This window comes from Hesperophylax consimilis, chromosome 1 (genome assembly GCF_061612785.1).
Source record: "Hesperophylax consimilis isolate HC1 chromosome 1, BYU_Hcon_1.0, whole genome shotgun sequence".
NCBI classification, from domain to species: Eukaryota; Metazoa; Arthropoda; class Insecta; order Trichoptera; family Limnephilidae; genus Hesperophylax; species Hesperophylax consimilis.
Window position 1 is genome coordinate 20,087,995 of NC_142836.1, and position 21,877 is coordinate 20,109,871.

Consider the following 21,877-nt stretch of genomic DNA (forward strand, 5'->3'; position numbering starts at 1 on the left):
GTAATTGAATGCGTGTGTAATGCCTTTACTTTTTAATTGTTAAATACTAGTAAGGAAATCAATAATTGGTTTCTCAGTTAAGTAAATTGCAAATGTATCAACCAGCGATGAGTCATGACTCATTTTATTAAGAGCGGGAGCCACGGCACCAGTTCAATCGATTCAATTGAACGATGGCTTAATTGAACGGGAGCCGTGAGCTCAGAGCATAGGCGCAATGAAAATACTATGATTGACCGATACAGCTCCTCCCGGTACGGCTTCTCAGTTGCGGCTCCCCTGATACGGCTCCCGGATCAAAACGTATGAATCATAGTACGACTCTTGGTAGCGGTAAGCCGCCTTGAACCAGCAGAAAAATAAGATGTTAGTAAAAAAAAATGTTGGTAATAATAATAATGATTGGATTATTTGTATAGCGCCGTTTTCGTGAGAAAATCACCTCAAGGGCGCGAAAGTGGTAGGTGTGAGTGTCCTAATTCGTCGATGGTGTAGGTTCATATTATGTCCATGTCCAGATGTCGGACTGTCAGATGCCGGTTACGTCTATGAATAAGTAATAACAATTGAGTAATGTTGTTGGCGCTATTTTTCTAAAACATCTCCTGATAAAAATAGTAACCGTTCGATTGGGCCGTGGATCGGTTTACCAGGAGTTGTACCAAATACGGCTCATCAAAAAGAGCTAGCTGAATTGTGCGGCTCACTTATGAACGACTCATCATTAGTATAAACCAAGTTTACTGTTGATTTCCCTAAAATAAAAAAAATGGGTGTGTCAAGCCTACGCAAGACAGAAGTGAAACTTCTAGTATTCTTCTCTCTCTCTCTTTTCATTTCATTCTCTCTTTTTTTCTGTCTATTGACATATTTATAAGTAGCATGTGATAAAAAAAATTAAAAGTTATAAAAAAAGAAAAAAAAAATTAGTTAAAGCGGGGATCGAACCTCGGTTCTTCACGACCACAGTCGTGCGCTCTGCCTGTAGACAGCGAAGATGAGTTAGGAGAGTGAGTTAAACTAGGTATATAATATTTACACCTTGCTAATGTTTTCAGTATTATTAGGGCTTTTTTATACTAATTTTCATATATTTATTGGCAGGTAGAGTAGAAATTAATATTGTTTAGCGTTTGCCAACGACCATACCATGTTGAACACACCGGTTCTCGTCCGATCACCGAAGTTAAGCAACATTGGGCGCGGTCAGTACTTGGATGGGTGACCGCTTGGGAACACCGCGTGCCGTTGGCCTATTGAAGTGAAACTTCTTTAGCCGCGTCATGCAATTTCGAGAACCGGAGTAAAACCAACTCATGACCGAAACGAAAATGCGGGACCGATTAAAGTTCATTTGATCTAGTGAAAGTTTTGAAGTAAGATATAAATGTTTTTTAGGTAATCTCGACAACTGGCGTTGGTGGTGTAATGGTCAGCGTAGTTGCATTCCAAGCAGTTGATCCGAGTTCGATTCTCGGCCATCGCATATTAATTTTTTTTTTTGGTTGAATGTTAATTTTATAACTCATTGTTTGTAGTCATTGTTCTTTGAAATTTTTAAATTTTTAATCCATTGTAATTTTAAACATTATTTATTTTTCATATTATTTTTTTCGTCATTTAAATTATATTTTGTACTGGGGTGACATCTATCGGCAGAATATTTTTTAATTTTAAATTATATAGTTTATGGGGGTGACATCTATCGGCAGAATATAAATATATATTTTTTAATCTATTTAATTATATTGATTACGGGGGTGACATCTATCGGCAGAATCTTTTAATGTTTTTTGTTTTTAACGCCTTTTTTTTTTTCAATGGTTGACCATAATATCAATCCACTAAGTAATATTTTAGGCCTGTAGCATACTTGAAAAGTTAAAGAATGATATAAGATTGTTTATGATGTTAACGATAAAAAAATAAAAAAAACATAAAATTACCATAAAAAATGGGCCAACGGCACGCGGTGTTCCCAAGCGGTCACCCATCCAAGTACTGACCGCGCCCAATGTTGCTTAACTTTGGTGATCGGACGAGAACCGATGTGTTCAACATGGTATGGTCGTTGGCAAACGCTAAACAATATTAATTTCTATTCTACCTGCCAATAAATATATGAAAATTAGTATAAAAAAGCCCTAATAATACTGAAAACATTAGCAAGGTGTGTGCGACGTTGATAAAAATAATCATTACATACGCGCTTGAAAAAGATCGTAATTACATCCATAATTTTGAAGGAATTTTTTTTTTCAATGGTTGACCATAATATCAATCCACTAAGTAATATTTTAGGCCTGTAGCATACTTGAAAAGTTAAAGAATTTTATGATATTATTAATGATAGTAAAGATAAAAAAATAAAAAAAAACATGAAATTACCATAAAAAATGGGCCAACGGCACGCGGTGTTCCCAAGCGGTCACCCATCCAAGTACTGACCGCGCCCAATGTTGCTTAACTTCGGTGATCGGACGAGAACCGGTGTGTTCAACATGGTATGGTCGTTGGCAAACGCTAAACAATATTAATTTCTACTCTACCTGCCAATAAATATATGAAAATTAGTATAAAAAAGCCCTAATAATACTGAAAACATTAGCAAGGTGTATGCGACGTTGATAAAAATAATCATTACATACGCGCTTGAAAAAGATCGTAATTACATCCATAACTTTGCAGGAATTTTTTGAAGTGAAACTTCTTTACGCGCGTCATGCAATTTCGAGGACCGGAGTAAAACCGACTCATGACCGTGACGAAAAAACGGGATCATTTCGCTATAGGAGCCTAGCTAATATTATATACCTAGTTTAGGTCACTCTCCGAACTCAGCTTCGCGGTCTAGAGGCAGAGCGCACGACTGTGGTCGTGAAGAACCGAGGTTCGATCCCCGCTTTAACTAATTTTTTTTGAAGTGAAACTTCTTTACGCGCGTCATGCAATTTCGAGGAGTAAAACCAACTCATGACCGAAACGAAAATGCGGGACCGATTAAAGTTCATTTGATGTAGTAAAAGTTTTGAAGTAAAATATAAATGCTTCTTAGCTCATCTCGACAACTGGCGTTGGTGGTGTAATGGTCAGCATAGTTGCTTTCGAAGCAGTTGATCCGAGTTCGATTCTCGGCCATGGAATATTATTTTTTTGTTTTTAAGGAATTTTTTTTTTTTAATGGTTGACCATAATATCAATCCACTAAGTAATATTTTAGGCCTGTAGCATAATTGAAAAGTTAAAGAATGATATAAAATTTTTTATGATGTTAACGATAAAAAAATGAAAAAAAACATAAAATTAAAATAAAAAATGGGCCAACGGCACGCGGTGTTCCCAAGCGGTCACCCATCCAAGTACTGACCGCGCCCAATGTTGCTTAACTTCGGTGATCGGACGAGAACCGGTGTGTTCAAAATGGTATGGTCGTTGGCAAAAGTTAAACAATATTAATTTCTATTCTACCTGCCAATAAATATATGAAAATTAGTATAAAAAAGCCCTAATAATATTGAAAAAATTAGCAAGGTGTGTGCGAGGTTGATAAAAATAATCATTACATACGCGCTTGAAAAAGATCGTAATTACATTAATAAGTTTGTAGGAATTTTTTTTTTCAATGGTTGACCATAATATCAATCCACTAAGTAATATTTTAGGCCTGTAGCATACTTGAAAAGTTAAAGAATTTTATGATATTATTAATTATAGTAATGATAAAAAAATAAAAAAAACATGAAATTAAAATAAAAAATAGGCCAACGGCACGCGGTGTTCCCAAGCGGTCACCCATCCAAGTACTGACCGCGCCCAATGTTGCTTAACTTCGGTGATCGGACGAGAACCGGTGTGTTCAACATGGTATGGTCGTTGGCAAACGCTAAACAATATTAATTTCTACTCTACCTGCCAATAAATATATGAAAATTAGTATAAAAAAGCCCTAATAATACTGAAAACATTAGCAAGGTGTAAATATTATATACCTAGTTTAACTCACTCTCCTAACTCATCTTCGCTGTCTACAGGCAGAGCGCACGACTGTGGTCGTGAAGAACCGAGGTTCGATCCCCGCTTTAACTAATTTTTTTTTTCTTTTTTTATAACTTTTAATTTTTTTTATCACATGCTACTTATAAATATGTCAATAGACAGAAAAAAAGAGAGAATGAAATGAAAAGAGAGAGAGAGAAGAATACTAGAAGTTTCACTTCTGTCTTGCGTAGGCTTGACACACCCATTTTTTTATTTTATTTTAATTTCATGTTTTTTTTATTTTTTTATCATTACTATAATTAATAATATCATAAAATTCTTTAACTTTTCAAGTATGCTACAGGCCTAAAATATTACTTAGTGGATTGATATTATGGTCAACCATTGAAAAAAAAAATTCCTACAAACTTATTAATGTAATTACGATCTTTTTCAAGCGCGTATGTAATGATTATTTTTATCAACCTCGCACACACCTTGCTAATTTTTTCAATATTATTAGGGCTTTTTTATACTAATTTTCATATATTTATTGGCAGGTAGAATAGAAATTAATATTGTTTAACTTTTGCCAACGACCATACCATTTTGAACACACCGGTTCTCGTCCGATCACCGAAGTTAAGCAACATTGGGCGCGGTCAGTACTTGGATGGGTGACCGCTTGGGAACACCGCGTGCCGTTGGCCCATTTTTTATTTTAATTTTATGTTTTTTTTCATTTTTTTATCGTTAACATCATAAAAAATTTTATATCATTCTTTAACTTTTCAATTATGCTACAGGCCTAAAATATTACTTAGTGGATTGATATTATGGTCAACCATTAAAAAAAAAAAATTCCTTAAAAACAAAAAAATAATATTCCATGGCCGAGAATCGAACTCGGATCAACTGCTTCGAAAGCAACTATGCTGACCATTACACCACCAACGCCAGTTGTCGAGATGAGCTAAGAAGCATTTATATTTTACTTCAAAACTTTTACTACATCAAATGAACTTTAATCGGTCCCGCATTTTCGTTTCGGTCATGAGTTGGTTTTACTCCTCGAAATTGCATGACGCGCGTAAAGAAGTTTCACTTCAAAAAAAATTAGTTAAAGCGGGGATCGAACCTCGGTTCTTCACGACCACAGTCGTGCGCTCTGCCTCTAGACCGCGAAGCTGAGTTCGGAGAGTGACCTAAACTAGGTATATAATATTAGCTAGGCTCCTATAGCGAAATGATCCCGTTTTTTCGTCACGGTCATGAGTCGGTTTTACTCCGGTCCTCGAAATTGCATGACGCGCGTAAAGAAGTTTCACTTCAAAAAATTCCTGCAAAGTTATGGATGTAATTACGATCTTTTTCAAGCGCGTATGTAATGATTATTTTTATCAACGTCGCATACACCTTGCTAATGTTTTCAGTATTATTAGGGCTTTTTTATACTAATTTTCATATATTTATTGGCAGGTAGAGTAGAAATTAATATTGTTTAGCGTTTGCCAACGACCATACCATGTTGAACACACCGGTTCTCGTCCGATCACCGAAGTTAAGCAACATTGGGCGCGGTCAGTACTTGGATGGGTGACCGCTTGGGAACACCGCGTGCCGTTGGCCCATTTTTTATGGTAATTTCATGTTTTTTTTTATTTTTTTATCTTTACTATCATTAATAATATCATAAAATTCTTTAACTTTTCAAGTATGCTACAGGCCTAAAATATTACTTAGTGGATTGATATTATGGTCAACCATTGAAAAAAAAAATTCCTTCAAAATTATGGATGTAATTACGATCTTTTTCAAGCGCGTATGTAATGATTATTTTTATCAACGTCGCACACACCTTGCTAATGTTTTCAGTATTATTAGGGCTTTTTTATACTAATTTTCATATATTTATTGGCAGGTAGAATAGAAATTAATATTGTTTAGCGTTTGCCAACGACCATACCATGTTGAACACATCGGTTCTCGTCCGATCACCAAAGTTAAGCAACATTGGGCGCGGTCAGTACTTGGATGGGTGACCGCTTGGGAACACCGCGTGCCGTTGGCCCATTTTTTATGGTAATTTTATGTTTTTTTTATTTTTTTATCGTTAACATCATAAACAATCTTATATCATTCTTTAACTTTTCAAGTATGCTACAGGCCTAAAATATTACTTAGTGGATTGATATTATGGTCAACCATTGAAAAAAAAAAAGGCGTTAAAAACAAAAAACATTAAAAGATTCTGCCGATAGATGTCACCCCCGTAATCAATATAATTAAATAGATTAAAAAATATATATTTATATTCTGCCGATAGATGTCACCCCCATAAACTATATAATTTAAAATTAAAAAATATTCTGCCGATAGATGTCACCCCAGTACAAAATATAATTTAAATGACGAAAAAAATAATATGAAAAATAAATAATGTTTAAAATTACAATGGATTAAAAATTTAAAAATTTCAAAGAACAATGACTACAAACAATGAGTTATAAAATTAACATTCAACCAAAAAAAAAAATTAATATGCGATGGCCGAGAATCGAACTCGGATCAACTGCTTGGAATGCAACTACGCTGACCATTACACCACCAACGCCAGTTGTCGAGATTACCTAAAAAACATTTATATCTTACTTCAAAACTTTCACTAGATCAAATGAACTTTAATCGGTCCCGCATTTTCGTTTCGGTCATGAGTTGGTTTTACTCCGGTTCTCGAAATTGCATGACGCGGCTAAAGAAGTTTCACTTCAAAAATAAAATAATATTATATCGCTCTCCAGAACAATCCGTCGTGAAAATCTAATCATTCTATACAAGTACACACCTTCCAATTTTACCGTTTTTCTAAAACTGTTATTCTTTGTCAATTGCTGTCCGCCTGTGATGAGCCAAATACAGTCCCCCACGTCTGGTATCTCTCATCGATCACAAGTTGTGAAAATTGTCCCTGGCCATTTGGCAGTAGCACATTTATTTGACTGTCAAGAACCTCCAATGCAATGTTTGTGTCGATTAATTGAACGCAGTTTACGACTTGACTTTATTCGGCTCCCAAGTGACTGCAATAATACGTGCTTTATTTTCACACAAATCATTTAACTTTAATAATATTTCTCGATATTTAAGATTATGTCACATATTTATAACTACGAGTATGATGGGTTTTGTGAGTCATTAGTAAAAGTATTCAATGTTGGTTGATAAGTAATAAGGAATAGCCGTGAACTTTGTGCACCTTAGGCTATTATTAATTTCGATAGAAAAGTCACGCCCGTTTCAAGATGTATGGTAAAATAATTGACGAAAATTCTCAAGACAGTTCTTTCGACTTTATTGTCGGTGTAAATTATTGCCGTGTACAAACCAAATATTCAGGAAAATAGCATAATTTTTGTTGCGTAAAGTGTTTATAGCACTGTCACTGATTATACTATATTTTGATTCCGTTGTCACGTTTGATAACTAGTTGTTCTGTGAACAGCATTTCTCTCATTTAATAAATAAAATCCTCTTAAATTATCTGATATGTAAGTAGGTGTTTAAATACTCACATACTTAATTATTAACTGCGTAATATTTTGTGTGATTTTTCTAATAAGAACAGAAAAAAAGTTTATAATTTAATTTATATGCACATTTAAAAAATAATAATACGGTAGCTACGGCAATTTAACTCACTATCACAGGGCTGTAGCATCATGAACATGCGTTATAATTAACCTGGTAGCGAAAATCAAATGCTAACCCCCTAAAACCAGTTCACCGGGAGTTTTTATGAAGAAGAGGGGAGAAACTTCTGTCGACTCTAAAGGAAATAGTGATTCTCGTTTTACTACAAGGGAACATAAGACTAGTGCATGCACTCTCACAACGTTGAGAGAGGTGCCACTGGGTTATGTGGTGACTGCTCCATATTGTCTTAGTCTTACTGATTGCAGGGTCAGGGTCTATCCATTCCCTTGAAAGGGAAAATTAAAAATAAAATATAATATGTTCAGTTCAGAACAGCTACCTCGAAGTAAACCTGTTAGTGTTAGTAAATACAAATAAAAGAGGACAAACAAAATCATAATAATTTTTGGATTACGAAAGACTTTTTGAATATTTATACTGAGGGATCAGTAGGATTTATAGGTCCAGTTAGAAGTTCTACCGAGTCGAACCCTCTGATATGAAAATATCTGGAGTCAGTGAATTATTTTCCCATTTGATCTCTGGTGATTTGACGTGTTGTTCTTGTATTGTTTTGTTTATATTATGCTTATATAATGCACTTGCATAATGTAGATTGACTAGATGATAATTTGTGGAAAAGTGTGTGGAAGAGTTTAGTTTTTCCTGTGGGGAAGATTTAACCCGGACATAAAGTCGGAAAATATTTAGAAAAACATTAAGTAAATTTGCAATTTACCACGTGGTCGAATATTTACGAGATTTACTTAGAATTTAAAAGACAAATATTTGTTGCGATATATTTCCATTAGTTTGCGTAATATGAACTTTGGTTATTGGCTTAAACTCTATTTATTATTATTATTTTTAATTTCTTGTAATGTTATCAACTTGTTAACGTTCCAAATAAAAAATAAATAAAAATGGATTTCGAAAAATAAACATTATTTTCTTTTATTTGGAAAAATAGAGGTTATCATTTTGTAACGCAATATTTGTGATACTTGTAATATAGCATGTCATCATAGCAAGAGCAACTAATGATTTACTTGCAATCACGTTGGTCATGACGTTGCACAAACCTCTTCTCCATTCCACTTCATCTTATAACTACCTACCTTCAAAAATGATTATGCAGAGTTTTAATACAATTTCATTGCGCACTTGAATTTCATCTTAATGTTGAAGATAACCAACTTTGTTGGTTCCAACGGTGTAATGGTGAAATATTCATTATTTTTCATCCCTATATAAACTCGAGTCCCTATTTTCCCATCCCTTACCAATTTCTTTCACTACTATTGTTTGTCACGATTTAACCCGACGAATATTCAGGATGTTAACCCCTTGGACAATTTTGGAAGATATTTTTCACAGAAAACCAACAGACTTTTTGGGAGATATAGTATATCATTATTACATTTTACACGATAAAAACCATCGGTAAGCGACTTAAAAAACTTTATCTTTGACTTCATTCAAAATGATTTTATTTTAAATTGTATACGATTTGCAATCTGAAATCTGAAAGAGATTTTAATTTCCTTTCAAGAACAGTCTTTTTATTTTGGAATAGTTCTAAAACAGCGGATTTATCTTAAACCAAATGCAATTTGAAAATATTTTCCGCGCAATCTTCATTCTGACAGTTCTGACAGTAAACGATTTAATTTTTTAATAAAGTTTTGACTTTTGAATATTGAAAATATTTTAAATTTATTCAATTACGAAAAAGTCATTTATTTTTCATACTTAATTCTACACTGCCCCTACATCGGGTTTAAAACGAGCTGGCTTTAAGATCAGTAAGTGCAGTTTAAAAAAGATTTTTTTTCGATTTTCGTTAAACGAGTTTTTTTTGCAGAAAAAGGGTTTTATTTTGAATGCATCATCAAAAGTAATTTTTTTAAAGTAGGAAATGTTGTGCGCCAGTTTCAGGAGATCTGCAAGATAAATAGGGATGGTTGCTAACAAACCCTTCAAGAATAATTTACTAAACCTAGTTAAAGCCATGTAACGCTTTGTAATAATATCGTGTTCTTCGGGGCTATAATACTATTATGTGTACCTTCGTACACTTCATTAACAAGCATTGTGAAAGTTATTCAGATAATGTGTCCTAGGGGCTATGACTAGTGCGGTATTTTATTCAGTTATATTGATATCAGTCACGTCTATAATAAATATGTATAAATGAAGTAAAAATATATTGTAAAGTTAAGAAGTAATCCATCTTATTTTTACGGAAAAGGTTTAAATAAGCGAGTCACATTTAATAAAATGCAGAAAAACGAACTTTCAAGTTCATTTACCTCGTAACAATGGTTTTATTATCAATATTGAGTGCGATTAGGAAAGCAAAACATTTTTTAAGAAAGAAAAGAAAAAGTTTTCTATTAACCAGTCGAGCGATTGATTTTACATGTAAACATTTACCAGATTATTGAAATATTATTATTCCTCGAAATATTAATACGGAAACATATGAACTGCTTACTGCGGTTTAAAGCCAATGAATCCACCTAGATTTCGCCATTTTTTGCAAACTGGATAATCAAATAATAGTAGGTACCTACTCAAACTTCTTTTGGTACGAATGAAATCTTTCACATTTCTGTTACTAAAATAAAGTTGTAACTATTCCGAGCAAAAATGTTGAACCTTTTCTACAAATATAAAACATTCTAGTCGTAGCCAAATTGTTATACATATATTATGTAAAATGTAGGTAAATATGAACCAAAACAGTGTTAATCTGTGTATTACTAAACGGAATAAGTTTTTTGCAAACAGAGCCAAATTTGATAGTTAAGTGGCTCTTTTACGTGTCGTCTCGCCATCGGCACGTCATCAATGAAACAATTAATGCATTTTGCACCAGAGATCCTTACCAATCTATGCAAATCGAAAGATTTTTTTAAACTTCTGCATAAAAACTTGGCTTATGCACACAGACATACATTTTAATGCAGATATCCTCCCGGACTTGGAATCTCCAAGACCGGTTTATAGGGCGAAAACAGTTCAAGGCTGTGACAATCGACTGGAAACTACCAAAATAATAGCGATCATTATTGCTTACCACACTTTGATAACTAACTAAAAGATATATTTGATAATTTATCAGAAAATATTATCCAGTGCTCTGCAACCTTTTAGCACCAACGATACACCAAAGTTGCTATCAAAATTCCGCGGCACACTAAAAGTAAAAACGTTAAGAAATTTGATAGATAGGTACAAAACAGGAACTGTACGTAGACTTTTTTTCTCAAACCGGGATAAAATCATAGCAAATACTACTTTAATATTTGTTATCAATCGATTAATAATATAAAAAAAAAAACATAAGAATGCGAAGAAAAACCATTCTCGCATTCTGACTGTAATAACAATATTATTGGGAATGTTATTTTTTTTCGATGGCTTACAATTTTAGAAAAAATCTCCAACTATTGCTTAAAAATCGAAAACAATGATTTAGCCGATTATGCACCACTTCGTATCTCTTGCTTCTATTTGTAGTCTATTGTCCTTTCTAATTTTGTATATCCCGAGTTTTTGTAAATGGACTTTTCAAACGTAACACCCGTAATACGTAAATAAACTATTAATGTTCAACATAGTCGCACTTACAAAAGTGTATTTGGACGCGCGATGGAAGAAAAATCATTCTAGTGCTCTTATTGCAAGTGCTGATTGGCACAGAAAAAACCATTCTTGCATTCCAAATGCAACTTTTCACATTAGTGGCTAAGTATTATTTTCAAACTAGCCATTTTTTTCTTTGGCATATCAATATACTTCAGTGCAAAATATAAGGATTAATTACAAGTTTAACCGCCACCATCGGCTAAGCCCAGTTTTCCATCTAAACGCTGAGAAATATTATTTTATATTTTTTTATGCCCAGAACTTGTTTGTTTATTTTGCACACCAGTGTGCCGTGGCACACCGGTTGCGCAGCTCTGATGTAATCGAAGAAAGCAACAACCCAAGCTGTGACATGAACTAGAATAAATTATTCTGCTCATTTTTAAATCTGACTACAAAATTAGCAGCTTCGATATTTATAATATAACCTGAGTCGTATACAATACTTTACAGTAAGCGATGATTAGATATCGACCAATGATTAAGGTCAACGTAAAAAAGCAGTTTTGTAATGTCGATAAGAAAAAAGATTTGCAATTCAAGAACTGATGAGAATTCTGGAATACGAATCTGGAAGTCCTGTGCAGTATTCACATCAAAAAGATAGTGATACGTAACTCACATAATTTATAAAAATGCTCAGTGAAATATTCCACACGTTATAATAGCATAGTTACGAGGTAATTTCTAAGCCTCACAAACAGTAGACCACTAATGCGGATTTCAAATTCGTAATTACGATTACTTACAACATAAAATTTATTATTATTTATTTATTTAATATTTTTGTGCCTAGCTGGGGTTTCACGTGTATATTTTTTTAAGCCAAATGACATCTAAATGCTCCCAGTAAGAAAAAACAAAATACTTAACAATGCAAGATGGAAAAAATCCCGGAAACCTCGTGCGTACATTCAACGAGAAGTGAAATTATTTAAAAACTTCCACATAGCATCCCCAAAGATGCCCTGGAGGGAAATTATTTTCCTCATGGCCTCCTGTATAAATAAAAAACAAAACAAATGATTAAAAAGAACACCATGTTTAAATTGTTTAACGATAGAAGATTCCCTAAGCGCGATGGTGGCCATAAAGTGGGCCACTGAAGGACAGTTAGTGTGAGGCGAGGGAAATAAGAAGGCGTTGTATAAATTATTTAATTAAAGTCTGTTTTGACATTACACACTACACAGTAATTCACTTGACTGTCCAAGAGTTATTCCTCTGAACCGTTCGTCAATACCAAATATACTATGCTCTTGATTAATTTTCTAATAGCACAGTCAAATTAGACAAAAAAGTCCAGAAGGGTCGGAATAATTCCTATAAAGCTGAATTTTTGCATACATTTACGTTCTGACGAAGTATTTTATAAAATCCTAAAAATATCAGCTGGGAAATTCGAGATGTTAAAGGTCATTAAAAGGTCACCAAAATTGGTTTTTTGCGAACAACTTGCCTCGTGTGCATTGTACGTCGATAACTAAATGAAAACATTACTATCCCCAAGATTGGTTACATCACCGCCATCTTTATTACAAGCCGTGCTCTAGAAATTGAACTGAATTTTGCACTGGGTTTTAGGTTAGGGTTTGTTACTAATCCCTGCTACTAACCTATACTAACTGTACTATTATAAATATAAACTAACCCACTGCAAAAGTCCGAAAACAGGTTTTTTTAACTGTCATTTTCTACAGCACGTCCTGTATTAATAAAAGATGGCGGTGGTTAAATGCATTTTTCAGTAAAAATGTGTTTAAAAAAACTTTGTTAATTTATCAGTGGTCAAAAGAGTTACGGAGTAGACCCAGAGTGCCCGGAGCAGTGCCAAAGAAAATAAAACTGTGAAAAGGGGTCGATGGTTCAATGGTTGGGAAACTCTGGTTTAAGCTCTAACTCCTAACTTAAGCGGCGGAAGCGTAACGTAAACGTATCTGACGATGATGAGGCCTTTACGATTTACGTAATTGCACATTACGTTGTTTTGTTTGATAGTCACGATGCAGTAACATCTCGCCGGGTACGAGAATAAGGAGGAACATGGTGCAATAATAATGACAAGTTACCTTACTCTTTACGGGCTGCTTGAAGGTGGCTCGTGTCACGTGGAGGTATTCTTGATAATGTCACTTGTCGAGGTACTTTGCTCCTTATGCAATAGGGCAAGTCGTCAAAGCTTTTTTCGATTTCGGATCAGTAAGAGGTCTAAAAAGTTGAGCATTCAAATATTGATAATGTTGAAAAAGAGGATTTTCCATATCATAGAATAACACAAGAAATGCCTTCTGGACGTGTTTCGAGATTCAAATATTTGCCTGATCAAGGCTTAAATTTCCATACATAACAGTGTTAACGAAATTCAAATAGGATGGAGATCTACGATGTCAGGCTAGAGTAAGTAAGACAGAGTGCTGGGTTATTGGGCATAATGGAACAATTGTTTCCGTTCAAAGTTGTAAGGAAGGCAATTTGTTATTGTTAATTCTACACTTCATATCTACTATTCTATTCATTTGCTAACCGATCACAAAAAAATTAGGAAAGCAAAAAACAATTCACAAACAAAATTAAGAAACGGATTAAAGAACATAAAATGATGTACTCCAAACAAAAAATCTCAAAAGAATAAAAAAAATTACCTACATAGTACGCATATTATACACAACCGGACTAATAATTACATAGGTACATATTGCTTATTTTTATAACTACCTTAATTATTTTAATTTCATTTGAATTCGTTTAAATTTAACATAATTTCAATACAGTTGATTATATTAACATAGAATTGTAAAATGCGACCACCCAGTGAGACTCACATTACCAAATAATATTTTATATAAAAAAAAACACTTCCAATGTATCAAATAAAACAAAACTAACTAACCGTCACCGTATATCTGCACGAGTAGGCAGAGAGCACGGACCGCCAAACAACTCGCTTGGCACACACTCTTTGCTTCATTCACATTCAAAAATGTCAATTTTTTCAAATATATTTTTGAGTCCCCAAAGATTAATTACCATTTAAGGATAAATATTAATTCAGGGCCGTGAAATATGTGAAAAATGTATGGTTCGTCACACGTGAAATTTAATGATTTCTTAGCTAAATCACTTCAATTGTCCTATATTTAAGCCTCGCTCTAAGGAAGAGCCTCCAGGCGTGCTTGTCCTGGAATACTTCAGTGGCCTTTGTCCATTGTAGGCATAGCAGGCCCACTCCCCTTACAGCCTGAATAACTAATGAATCTGAACATTTTAATTGTGTTTATGTTACAAATAATCATAATCAACTTTTGCCACCCCTTAGATGACGATATCTCAATAAAAAAGCAGCGTACATCGCATGCCCGCCCAATCATGCAATCGTTATTGTGTTTTTCTTAATGATTAACCTGTTAACCGGGCGGGACGTATAAATACGTCAAACGTAAACAGTATCGGGTACGGGTAGGACGTATAAATACGTCCTTGAAATATATGTTGCGCCCTGGAACGAGCGGGACGTATATTTCCGAACATATCACACGGAAATTGAGTTTTTAATTGTTACATATTTTAATTTTTTAAACTCATTGTTTCTCTTTTATCTGTGTGCTTTTATTTATTGTTCTGTAATTATAACCTTTTTTAAAAGCTTTATAATTGTTTGTAAATATTCTATTTTTTAATTCGATGTTTTCACTTTTTTTGATGCATAAAAAAATAAAAATAAAAATAAAATTAACGTCCACCGGGCGTGACGTATTTATACGTCCTAGTGAAGGAGTTCGCGCCCGTTATATGTTGCGTAATTCAAAACTGAACTCCCCGGTTAACAGGTTAATAATAATTCAGTATTCATTTAATAAATAACACTTTATCGGCATCGCAGGACTGTATTAAATATTGCAATTTCAGCACACCATTTAAGATCTCTGGCATTAATTTTTATTGATTTAACATCCGAGATTCGGATGAGAAACCCCGATGATAGTGGATAGGGACTGGTTATTGACCTACTTTGCGAACCAAGCTTTACAGAATACCAGCTGACGTGTACCCGGCGCGGCGTTACTGGGAGTTTTCCTTAGGAGATAGACATATACCATCGCGGAATTTTCTGTAGGCCTTTTTAAGATATACAATTCCGTAGAACATTATTTTGATGTATCTCATAAGGTTTAGCCAGCGTTAGAAATGTAAGCGCCCGGTAATATTTTTACGACTTGATTACAAAACATCTACATAGTTTCTACAAATATAATGCGAATGTATTATATATTATAAACCTTCCAGAAGAAATTCTCTAAATGATAGTGAAAACCCTATCAAAATCCGTTGCGTAGTTTAGAAGAACTAAGAAGTGCAAGTTTAGAAGTTCACAAACAGATTATTTTAAGACTATTTATGCCACTATTTTTCGAATAATTGCGGGCAATCAATTTGAGAATCTCGTTGCAACGCAATCATAGCTTGGGGGTCCGAAATAACCTTTTTTTTTTTTTTTTTTTTCCATTATTTCTGGCTTTCACCCTTCAAGGGTGTTCTTGGCCATCATTTAAAATTATTGAGAAATGAAAGGTGAATTTAAATATTAATTTTATTTAAATAGGCAAATTTCAAAATTATAATGAAAATTGGAGTCGAGTTCAGACTTAGAAGAGATGAGATGTTGAATGGAGGGGAGGCAATTTTAGATAAGGCTTGATAGAAGAGAGGATATTTGTTTAGAGAGGGACAACCAAAAAATATGTGATCTAAAGTTCCCACTTCTAGACCACAGAATGTACAATCTGGGGAGTCAAGGACGTGAATTTTAAAAAGATGGGAAGGAACGGAACAATGTCCGATCCTCATTCGAATGAGTGAAGAAATTTCTTTTTTGGAAAAATGAGGAAATTGCTGAAACCACGGTTTTAATGGAATAGTCCTTTGTATTGAGGCATAGCAGGCTCCCTTGGATTGACTAGCAATGTGCCAATACTCCCACCAAACATTGCGGGATCTATCTTTGATGATGGAAAAAATGTCAGATAGGGGAATGTGGTTTACGAGGGTAACAACAGGGTTGGACGCTCCTTGTTTTGCCAAGGCATCCGCAATATCATTACCCATGACACCAACATGTCCAGGAATCCAAATCAGAGTTACAGTTTTACCAGAGCTTTGAATGGAGGCTATCATCTCTCGAATAAGGCATACAAAGTGATCATCAGGATGAAGAAGAGGACTGGATTTAAGTTTTTGGAGGGAACTGAGAGAGTCAGAGAGAACGAGGGAATGTTCAAAATTATTTTTGATTATATATTTGAGAGATTCTATTATTGCAATACACTCGGCTGAAAATATTGAAAATTGATTTGAAATTGAATGAAATATTCTGTCATTAGAATTATTGTGGTAAACGTTAATACCTATACCACAGTTAGGAGAGTCGGGAGATTTGGATCCATCAGTAAATAAAAGAGAAAAGTTGGGCCATTTAGATGAAATAATGTCATTGAACATATTATTGACAGTTCGGGCCGGGAGATTGGAATGACTTTTAAGGATTCCGATCCCTTCTATTATTGTTGGGGATAGGGTGACGTGACTATATTTTAATTTGTATAAGGGAAGTAGATCATTTTGGATGATGTGAAGCTCTGAGAGAGACTTAAAATTTTTACAGATGTCAGGAAGAGGTTTAGTTGAAGCTCTGATTGTAGATGAATGAGTTGAGTCAATGAACAACGAGACGCTGGGGATAACCTGATGAAATTTAGAATTTAAACATTTAAGAACAAATTTGTCAGCAAATAGTTGACGCCTTAAATAAAGAGGAGGATCAGAACATTCTATTTGAAGGGAATTGATGGGTGATGATTGCATCGCTCCAGTTATAATTCGCAAAGATTTAGATTGAATTTTGTCTAATTTATCAAGTACATTTTTTGAGGCAGTACTAAAAAGTGGGCAGGCATAGTCAAGATGGCTTCGAATAAGTGCGTTGTAAAGCAACTTAATGCAAGTAGGGTGAGCTCCCCACCAAACGCCAGATAATGATCTGATGATATTTATATTTTTTTCGCATTTAGTAACTAAATTATTAATATGGGAAGACCATTTAAGTTTCCTATCAAATGTTACTCCCAAAAATTTTACTTCAGAAGCGTTGGGGATTGGAGAATTTTTAAATAAAATTTGAACGGGGGGGTTTTTATGGCGGTTTGAGAAGGTGACACACTGAGTCTTTTGGATTGAAAGTTCAAGACCATTTAACGTGAGCCATGTGCAAAGGGCATTCATGGCTTCGTTAAGATATTTGACGGCGAGAGGGATGATTTTGGATGATAAGAAGAAAGCTATGTCATCTGCGAACTCAATAACTTTTACTTGTGGGGGAATAGCGACATGCATATCATATGTGTATATATTATACAGTAAGGGGGACAATACATCGCCTTGTGGTAAACCCTTCCAAATAGACCTATTTTGAGGAGAAATATCTGGAAGTTCAATGAAAATTTTTCTATCTAGAAATAGATTAATAATAGATTGGACAAACATGGGGGGAAGGCCAAGGCCTAGAAGTTTTTTTTTCAAGATTGGGATGGAGACATTGTCAAAGGCGCCTTCTATATCTATAAAGACGGCAAGACAAACTTCCTGTTTAGAAATTGATAAATTAATATCAGTACTGATGATGGCAAGGTTATCTTGAGTGGATTTTTTTTCCTAAATCCAAATTGAGATGGAGAGAGAAGCTGTTTACTCTCGACAAAAAATTCTAATCGGTTTTTAATTAATTTTTCATAAAGTTTACTGAGGGTGGATGAAAGAGCGATTGGCCTGTAGTTGGATCCAGAATTTGGTGATTTGTTTGTATTTAAAATAGGGATGATTATTTGACAACTCCAGTCATCAGGCATTATACCAGTCTGGAAGATTTTATTTAAGATGCTTAAGAAGTGGTTTAGAACATTATCATTACTATTTTTGATAATGCTGTAAGGTATACCATCTCTGCCTGGAGATGAGTCCTTGACTGTTGATAAACAACTTTTTAGCTCAATTAAGGTGAATGGAGAGTCTAGCCAATGATTAGACATAGGAGTATTATAGATGGGCGTTATTTCATCTAAGTTAGGTACAGAAGGGGGGGCAATTTTGTCCAAGAATTCATCGATCCATTTAGAATGAGACGCTCGAGGAGATGGTGAACTGAAGGAGGATCGAAATCTTCGGATCATAGACCAAACTTCCGAAATTGGAGTGTTCGGAGATACTGAACTGCAGAAGTTGTACCATCCGGATCTTTTTTTTGACCTCAATACCCTTTTGGCATTGGATTCAGCGTTTTTGTATATAAGATAGTTCTCCATAGTCATATTGTAACGATAGGTAAGAGATTTAGCTTTCCGAATTCTTACTACTTTGGAACATTCCTCATCCCACCAGGGAGTTGGAGGGAGTTTTTTGAGAGATTTAGTTTTAGGGGGAGGATTTGATTTATTTATTGCAGTTATGAGCATTGATTTGAAGTTATTATAATCATCTTTGACGGAAAATATATCGGTGGCGGGTAAATTGAGTAGGAACTTGTCCATATGAGAGTTAAATTCATCCCATTTGGTGTGTTTTGTTTTAATCTTTGTCGAAATATGAGACTTGTCTGATTGGAAAGAAGTTTGATAAGTAATGGTGATCGGGAAATGATCACTGGAGCAAGGGTCGGTGGACACCACCCACGAGGTGAGAAAAGCTAGACTAGTAGAGCATATCGAGAGATCCACTGCACTGGGGTTTGTGCTGGGGCGTGAGATCCTAGTAGGAGATCCGTCATTCAAAAGGAAAAGGTTGGATTGATCTAGGAAATCCATCACACTTCGACCATCTCGGTCGGAGAAAGCAGAACCCCAGACGGGGGAATGGGCATTAAAATCGCCTAATATAAAGAAAGGAGGGCTTAGTTGACTTACAATTTGCAACCAAATTTGTTTATTGAAGTGGGCTGTTGGGGGAAGATAGACTGAAATAAAGGATGTATCCTTTATTTTAGCTGCTACCATTTGGAAGTCAGCATTGGGGGGTTTGATATTATTTATTGGGGAAAATGATATTGATTTTTTAATAAAAAGGGCAGCACCGCCGCCCGTACCTCCTGGGCGGTCGTCGCGGAGACAGGAATACCCTCCCACATTAAAGTGGGTGGATGGAGTAAACCAAGTCTCCGAGATAGCAGCCAAAGAAATAAAGTTGGAATTTAAAAGGTTAAGGAGATCAGATTTGTTAGAAATAGCACTTCGGCTATTCCACTGAAGTATTCTGACATCTTGAAGAGTCATTTTGAATAAATGATTTCAATGTGGAAATAATAGTAGCAGCGTTGGACGGTAGATTAGTTTGAGAAGAAATGAGGTCAATTAGAAGCATAATAAGAGTTTGGATAAATGAAGAATTGTCTTGGGAGAGTTTTTCAGAAAGTTTATGAGAGTTCATTGAGGAGGGATTATAATTATTTGCACACCCATTTGTGGCATTTGAAAAAGATGAACCATTTGGATTTAAGAGCAGTGAGTTGTGTTGTTGCTGATCGTATCCAGGAGCCGGTTTAGAGATAGCATTTTTGTATGTGAATTTAGTTGAACGAGAAGAAGTTGTTGTAGAGGAGGGAAGAGGGTTGGATGAGGAGTTGCTGGATAAAGCCTCAGCAAATGATTTTTTGACAGGCGGGAATAGTTTAGAAGCCTGCAGAAAAGACAAGTTCTGAGAGGCCATAGAAATTTTGATATTTTTTTGGCGAGATTGTTCTGGGCAAGAAGTGTTGATGGCTGTATGTGAGCCTGAGCAGTTAAAACATTTAGGTGAGGAGGAAGAAGGACATTGGTCAGCTGCATGGTTTTCTCCACATTTAAAACATCTGGGTTGAGATCTGCATGCAGCTTTTGTATGACCAAAACGGCAGCAATTGAAGCATTGAGTGGTGGGATAAGTATACATTTCAACTGGTAATGAGTTGAAGAATAAATATATATGGGAGGGAAGAGATTGACCTTCAAAGGTGATAACGACAGATTGGGAGGGCTTCCAAGAAATTATACCCTCAGAGGAGTCCTTGTAATTTAGCCTCCTGGCTTTTATGGGATTGCCAATGTGTTGGGGGGTTGAAAGTGAAGACAGAATTTCTTCGATGGACAGATCAGTCGAGATACCTCTGACCAGGCCCATGCGAGTGACATTGAAAGTAGGGATATATGCCTTGAACTTTGAATTAGATGAAATGAAGATATTTTTGATGAAACTGTTGGCAGCTGACCCTGAGAGGAATTCGACGGAGATTCGGAAGCGACCCTCGGCTTTTACACCCCCAGGCTTGATTGAAAGATTCTTGCTATTTGATAGGAATTTGCCAAATTCAAGAGGGTGGATGGTTTTTCCTTGCTCAGTTTTTTGGGCGTATACTATGAATGGGCCACGGGAATGAGGAGAATAAAAGTTTGTTGGAGGAAGTTGAGAAAGTGCTGGTGGGGACTGTGAAGTCAAAGGCGAGTCAAGTTTTATTGGGGAAGAAGGAGTAAATTTCCTTTTTTTGGTAGAAGTCAAAATGACAGAATCACTGTCAGAAATTTCTACATTTTCCCCGTCTGGGGGGTCTGGAGAGGGATCTGGGGGCTTTGTAGGGGATCCAGGAGGGAAATCTTCCTCCATTATTCACAACAGTAAACAACTACAACAATAGTATGGAAAATGACAGAAGTAAAAAAGTTTATAAATATCTGGAAATCAGCAGCGAAAAGTGACTCCTGGAAGATCAGGAGGGAGAAGAAACCTCAAGGCACAACACACTACACTTTTTTTTTGCCAGAAAGCAAAAAAGAATGGTATAAAATTATTTTTAGATAGAGCAAAACAAAACAACTGATGACAGCCAAATGTTATTGTTGCAATCCCGAAATAACCTTAAAACAATTTATTTTGCCTCTTAGTAGAATTTCAACGCTACTTTCCTTATTGGACACTTGACAAAGTTAAACAACCAGGACGGCGAATTGTGGGAAGACCAAATATTGAGGAAAAATGTGTATTTAATATTAAACATCATAGATATTGGTACCTTATAGGTGTCTATAAATGTCTCAATTAAATAATGAGGAGAAATATATTTCTTACAATGAACACACACAGACAAAGATGTTTAATGTGTGAAAAATCAAATGAACATTAGATAAAATTAATCTACATTACGTAAAAAAACTACTAATGTTTGTACGAGCGGGAATATAAATAAATTAATTCTCGCTTTAGCAAATATCTTTTTTCACCATTCACCAATATACCTCCTAACTGGACATGTTCTTGGATTTCGTAATTTTCAAGCTAAGCAAAAATACACTACACAGGAGCGGTCAACGTTCATTTATGAGTTCAGTGAATGTCCTATTCAAGTTCTGTTATTATATCATTATAGGTATTTACTTGTCAGAACTGAAATAGTAACAGAACTTTCACAGAATTTGAAATTTGAAGAATTGTATAAATCCTCTGAAACAACTCGTCCTAATAGTGATTCATAAAATAATGG

The 21,877-nt window shown here is 35.0% G+C and overlaps 8 non-coding genes across 8 annotated transcripts; 4 read left to right on the top strand and 4 right to left on the bottom strand.

Annotated features, from left to right (window-relative positions):
* Window positions 1-1,135: 1,135 nt before the first annotated feature.
* LOC149426419 (5S ribosomal RNA) lies at window positions 1,136-1,254 on the top strand. The gene has a single exon (XR_016303285.1). It is a non-coding gene; the product is annotated as a 5S ribosomal RNA (ribosomal RNA).
* A 703-nt stretch (window positions 1,255-1,957) lies between these two features.
* Window positions 1,958-2,076, bottom strand: LOC149426420 (5S ribosomal RNA). The gene has a single exon (XR_016303254.1). It is a non-coding gene; the product is annotated as a 5S ribosomal RNA (ribosomal RNA).
* Window positions 2,077-2,399: 323 nt separating this feature from the next.
* On the bottom strand, window positions 2,400-2,518 carry LOC149426421 (5S ribosomal RNA). The gene has a single exon (XR_016303286.1). It is a non-coding gene; the product is annotated as a 5S ribosomal RNA (ribosomal RNA).
* An 800-nt stretch (window positions 2,519-3,318) lies between these two features.
* On the bottom strand, window positions 3,319-3,437 carry LOC149426422 (5S ribosomal RNA). The gene has a single exon (XR_016303243.1). It is a non-coding gene; the product is annotated as a 5S ribosomal RNA (ribosomal RNA).
* Window positions 3,438-3,759: 322 nt separating this feature from the next.
* On the bottom strand, window positions 3,760-3,878 carry LOC149426423 (5S ribosomal RNA). The gene has a single exon (XR_016303287.1). It is a non-coding gene; the product is annotated as a 5S ribosomal RNA (ribosomal RNA).
* Window positions 3,879-4,569: 691 nt separating this feature from the next.
* On the top strand, window positions 4,570-4,688 carry LOC149426424 (5S ribosomal RNA). Its single transcript, XR_016303244.1, has one exon. It is a non-coding gene; the product is annotated as a 5S ribosomal RNA (ribosomal RNA).
* An 800-nt stretch (window positions 4,689-5,488) lies between these two features.
* Window positions 5,489-5,607, top strand: LOC149426425 (5S ribosomal RNA). The gene has a single exon (XR_016303288.1). It is a non-coding gene; the product is annotated as a 5S ribosomal RNA (ribosomal RNA).
* A 323-nt stretch (window positions 5,608-5,930) lies between these two features.
* On the top strand, window positions 5,931-6,049 carry LOC149426426 (5S ribosomal RNA). The gene has a single exon (XR_016303255.1). It is a non-coding gene; the product is annotated as a 5S ribosomal RNA (ribosomal RNA).
* Window positions 6,050-21,877: the final 15,828 nt, after the last annotated feature.